Genomic DNA, 6,123 nt, shown 5'->3' with positions numbered 1-6,123 from the left:
CTATACTGGGATGGCATGGTGCAGGCACTACCTAACTACAAGAGGCCAAATGAAATACTATTATAAAGAAGCAGCTATTGGCATAGAAGCTATCGAAGTGAATGAAAAAGCAGGAGCTTACCCCTATCCCTGAGCCGTACAACAGTTATCTATGTCCATAATTTAGAATAAAGCGGATGAGTTTGTCGCATGTTCTTAAGATAGCTAACCAAGAGAGATGTCTGTATGGTTTACAAAACTAAACTGGTCTGCTAGAAGAGAGGGTTTTATCTCCTCTACCACCTACACAGATTCTATGTGCGCCACAATTTCACAAAATTACATGAGGAGAATGCCAGGATGTTTTCCTTAACAAGGTCGCTTATTGGTTAATCGCTAATGAGCGATCTGTCGGCGGCGAACGGAACCCAAGTCCAAGCCAACTTGCAGAACGTGTGCACAGTGCAATGAAGATATTAGATTTTATGTGTAGCTATAAGGAACCAACCAATTTAACTTTCCTATTACTAAATATATAGTTTAAATACGCTCACAAGGAGTTTTTCCTTAAGTAGATCAAAATTCCTTACTATAAATGTAAAGTCCATAGACTTTTTGTGCCTGCTTCGCTGTTTAATTCATTTGGAAATGGAAAATTTGCATTCCAATGTTTGCATTAGGGCTTAAGATTCAAATACTTTATCTGCAACGAAATCAGATTTACTAATAAATAACTGTTGGGGTTAATACCTTCCATTCGTTGAAAGTTCTTATTAGGTAACGTGATGTAGAGTATAACGAACCAGTATGGAAAATAAAAAACCTCTACACTTCGAGTCTGGTTTGGTGAAATAGACAATGGATTACATATAACTGGCCTCTGACAGTTAAGTCAGACTTTTTTCATTTGTGCAGATCTGAATCATCATCTTTTCGAGACTACAAAATCCCCGCTCCTCCTGCACCAATGAATAAATAACGTAAAAATGTCACCCGAGGCTTTCATAACGACATGCAACATTCTCTTGGGATTAACTGCGAATAAAATCAAAATTTAGTTCTCGGTTGTTATGTGAAAAACAAATTTGAATGTAATATTCAAACCTTCGTAGAAAAGCTAACAAATTCTACGATGTAATGTAATGCAATGTGTTCGTAACACAGAAGCACCTGGATTTGTACAACTGTGTTTAAATGTACACCTATTGAAGGCTTTTACATTCCAGTGACAGCATTGTCAGAATAAACATAATTAACTTCTCTTCAGTGTAGCAATATCGCGGCTTACGTATTACTAAGACATTTTCCTACAGACGTCCTAGTTTAAAAATAGCTGATTTTTGGCGTATAACTGAGTCAATCAGAATTAATATTCTGTACACAAATATTTGCCATTTTCAGAGGGTTTAGAATACATTTACGCAGCGAATGGTATGCTGATTCTTCAGGTAGACCCCAAAGAAATATATAAACAATTAAATGTCGTAAAGATCTAATAGCACACGAGACGAGACATTTGTACTTTCCCATCTTCCCACATAAATATTAATTCCACTCTCTGCTGGCAAAGTACTATAGTAAGCAGAATATGATGGAGAGACGTCAGGTATCTAAATAAGACGAGGACAGATAAACAGTCCTCCTGTGAAATTGACACAAACTCATAGTTGGCGTTATCTGTTACAGTATATGGTTATGTACATCATATAAGATGAATGTTCCGCAATTCCGCGAAATTCAGTTACCTGCACTGTTTCTTAAAGCGTAGAAACCAGCCAAGTAACAAATTTACGCCGTCCGAGCAGGCCTCGGAAGACCCAACGGTACCGACCGACCGCCGTGTCATCCTCAGCCCACAGGCTTCACTTGATGCGGGTACGGAGGGGCATGTGTTCGGCACACCGCTCACCCGGCCGTATGTCAGTTTCCGAGACCGGAGCCGATACTTCTAAATCAAGTTCGTCAGTTGGCCTCACAAGGGCTGAGTGTACCCCACTTGCCAACAGCGCTTGGGAGACCGGATGGTCACCCATCCAAATTCTAGCCCAGCCCGACAGGGCTTAACTCCGGTGTTCTGACGGGAACCGGTGTTGCCATTGCGGCAAGGCCGTTGACAACAAATTTACGCTAAGATCATTTAAATGCCCATTCCTAATATCTAAGAAATCAACAAATGGTTCAAATGGCTCTGAGCACTATGGGACTTAACATCTATGGTCATCAGTCCCCTAGAACTTAGAACTACTTAAACCTAACTAACCTAAGGACAGCACACAACACCCAGCCATCACGAGGCAGAGAAAATCCCTGACCCCACCGGGAATCGAACCCGGGGTAAGAAATCAACACTAATGCTTTAGAAAGCTGCAATAAAACGAACGAATCATTATAAATAAATACATATATGATACAGTAGTTACTAAAGGACACGTTTGAAATTAACATAAATACTGTATTTCAATATACGGCAAATCTGGAACACTCTACAAAATGAGCCACTAAAACAGGCTTTAAAAGTCTTTAAAGAATAGAATTTCGAGTAGGTTTCTGGTACCTGGTAACATACGTCGTCCCATGACAGCGGAGACCATCGAGGCAACAATAACGTTTTTCAAAGGTATGTTCGCACCAGTGGGCATAATGTGTCAGTGGGATTCCTCGATTGTATGGTATCCTCTTTCATGCGACTTGCAGAACGGTGTAGACTAAGGTGTCAGTAAGCCACGACATTTCGTGTGTTTCCATCTTCCGGTGACAAAATACGTCTACAAGCGACGGAAAATTAACCCACCCTTAGCCACAGAGGAAAACCGAACCGAAAAGTTCGGCGCTTTCTTCCTTCTCCTACTGAGGCATCTCTTGAAGTTAACACAATAAAACAAATACTAGACGCTAAAATGAATTGCAAAAATATCTAAACAATAACAGAAACCATTCTGCCTTGAACTTCAGATAGCGAAATTTTCCAAGTTCCCTTTGTCCTCTATAACGTACTTGGCGGTAGCTTCTCAAAAATAATCTAAGAGTCTGTGGGCAGGGACGCAATATTATCTGTGATATTCACCGGAATTTTGTTTGAGAGTAGCTGCCTCTCATGTTCTGTATAGAAGACTGACGTCCTACTATTCTGCTCTGTTTCGTATTTATTGCGGCATGTAAACAATTACTACTAACTGGTGTGAAATACAGAGTACCTAAATATGCAAAATGACATTCCTGTCAGCATGTTTCTTGCGCGTAGAGCAAGGCAATGTTTCTGCTCCCTCAGCAGTTGCATTCCTGCCGCTCGGTACGTGAAACTGGAATTTCTAGAGCACGCAGGACCAGCTCGGTGACAGAGAATGCAAATTTTTGCGGTGATTTACGTGGAAAGAGCCGCCACTACGACCACCGGATGTCATTTTGCAAATGCTGTATATTAAAACGTTTTGTAATTGCCACAATCTTTCGACAGCGTATGTTATAACTGAATAAATATTTAGCTATAAACTTTGTTAATTATTTCCATCCTTCACCATTTCTTTGAATAAGTGAGAGGTGAGTGAGGTGTTTAAATGAATGAAAAAGTTAGAAAAAGCTCAAGTTTAATTTCCTCCAGCTCATTAATTTTCTGCCAAGCTCTGCCAGTCGGCAGTGTACTCTCTTGTATGAAATATGACGTCCGTCCCGCTTCGTTTAACTAAAGATCTGAACGAAATGGTCGTTTCGGCTAATCAACTTGATTAATCCTTCAGAAACTCAATCTATTACGTAGAAATAATCGACGCGAACGAGCTGAGACAGGAATCGTGTGCAGTGTCATTTTCTTTATTAATTTCATCGGTGACAGTGACGTACACTCTCCACCTTTCCCTCCTGTTCCGGACGTACGAAACCACTGCAAGCGAATGGAGAACCGTTCGTCAGTTACTTTCCACAGTCTTGGTTTCTCACGAGTAGCACTAAAGATCTACGGCCAGACGACTTATTGCTAATATGTAGTGATACACACGTACCTTCCCTGCAAATGTGTTTGTGCAAACCATATAGAAAACCCTACAGGAGCTCCTGAGATAAGCTCGAAAATAAAGATAGGCGGCGGTGAAAAAAAGGGTTCAAATGGTTCTGACCACTATGGGACTTAACTTCTGAAGTCATCAGTCCCCTAGAACTTAGAATTACTTAAACCTAACTGACTAAGGACATTACACACAGCCATGCCCGAGGCAGGATTCGAACCTGCGACCGTAGCAGTCGCGCGGTTCCAGACTGTAGCGCCAAGAACAACTCGACCACTCCGGCCGGCGGCGGCGGTGAATTTTATTTATAGCGTGTGCCGAAGATACAGATGTACAAGCGAGACTTTTGCTAAGTTTCAAATGAAGCTTCTACTAAAGGCAGTCTGTATTTCATCAAATACCTCTGGTAACATATACTTCTGCGGCAGGTTCTTTTCAGAAAGAAAGCTCTAAACACAAACACCTTAGAACTGAGGGGCTGATTGAATAAATAAATAAAAATAATAACTTTGACGTTTACTGTCTCTATATTGGTCTAAAAACTTCGTAGCAGTCGCGCGGTTCCAGACTGTAGCGCCAAGAACAACTCGACCACCCCGGCCGGCGGCGGCGGTGAATTTTGTTTATAGCGTGTGCCGAAGATACAGATGCAACAACGGGCACACATAGGAATGGAAGAATAACGATATAACGGTGTTCTTGAATAATAACGTATTAGAACAGTTTACGATACATATAATTATTTGACGAGTTTGAGAACACTCGGGAATATAAAAAATTGAAGAGAAACATGGTATAAATGTTGCTGATATATTTATTGCATAACTTCGAAGAAAACAGAAAATTTCTTACTAGAAACCATTTTCTTTCCTAAGAGAATGAAGTATCTTTCGAGCAGCTGTAAATTCTAGTAAACCAAATGCTCATTATGAGTGTAAGATCACTACGAAATACATACACACTTGATGAATGCTGCAGTTTTTCGATCGTGAATTTTTTCCTACGACTCTCAACAGAAATACAAAACTTTAACGAGGACGCACGACACGTAATTGAAAGTGCTCCTCACAGTCCCTATAACCTCGTCAAACACATTTTTTACAAATCATTTTGTTTCGAAACATTTGAATTCAGTACAGCTTCAAAATATTTCTTCCTCTCGTTGGTGGAGCACGACAACGGCTCTCAAGCAACTACGTTCGTAAAGCTGCTGCGGCGTGTGATCTCCGTCTCTCCCTCTGTAGTGTTACGTGAAGCTTCTGCCGGGTTCAGCGGAACGTCACCCTTTGTGGCTCCTAAAGCAACTTTCCAATATGTCCCTCGAGGAAAATCCCCGCAGAATCGATTGCCCGTGGACACCTCTCGACGGAACTTTATGCCTTCCGACAACGAGAGCGGTCCCCTGACGAGCGACGCTGTAGTGACATCGTAACGACCTTGAACGAGCGCAAGACGGACGTCTACAACTGCCTACCACCTCCTTCCCTCGTTTTATTACCCTTCAGGGAAGAACAACTGAGTCTGAACAGTTGCAAATTTCAACCTTCTGATAAACTTTCAAAGAAAAAATCAAAAATGAAATGGTCGTGTGACATTGATGGCGGGGAGGTCTATTCGGGGAAGTTCGAGCGCCGGGTTACAAGTCTTATTTCAGTCGACGCCGCACTGGACGACTTGCGCGCCAGTGATGAGGATGAAATGATGATGAGGACAGCACAACACCTGGTCCACGAACAGAGATAATCTCCAACCCAGCCGGGAATCGAACCCACACATGGTAGGCAAACACGCTATCACTCAACGAAGCAGGCGAACGCTTTCAAAGGCATTATGTGGTCTATCAAAACAACTGTCGTACTGAAAAAGTTGTTCCTATCGTAGAAATGGTATAAGGGATGCAGAAAAAAGACAGATGCTCTGAGACTGACTTGGTAGCAAATGAAATATGACAGCTGGACGATATTTAGTGCACAACCGAGGCAATAGCGGGAGACAATATCCTCCCTTATTGGTAGTGTACTCATCGTGCCGAGTGGTCAACAAAACTTGACCAAAGATCCAGACACCTGTTCGTTCACTCTACATACGCCAAGAAGACGATCTTACGGGATCGACGCCTAAAAAGAAATCTGAAGACGTTGAATTA

The 6,123-nt window shown here is 41.7% G+C and overlaps 1 pseudogene; it reads right to left on the bottom strand.

The window, feature by feature from the left end:
* Nucleotides 1–1,976: 1,976 nt before the first annotated feature.
* On the bottom strand, nt 1,977–2,094 carry LOC124557042 (annotated as a pseudogene).
* Between the last annotated feature and the right edge of the window lie 4,029 nt (nt 2,095–6,123).

Source organism: Schistocerca americana, chromosome X, assembly GCF_021461395.2.
Source record: "Schistocerca americana isolate TAMUIC-IGC-003095 chromosome X, iqSchAmer2.1, whole genome shotgun sequence".
NCBI classification, from domain to species: domain Eukaryota; kingdom Metazoa; phylum Arthropoda; class Insecta; order Orthoptera; family Acrididae; genus Schistocerca; species Schistocerca americana.
This window is presented reverse-complemented; position numbering and strand designations above follow the sequence as displayed.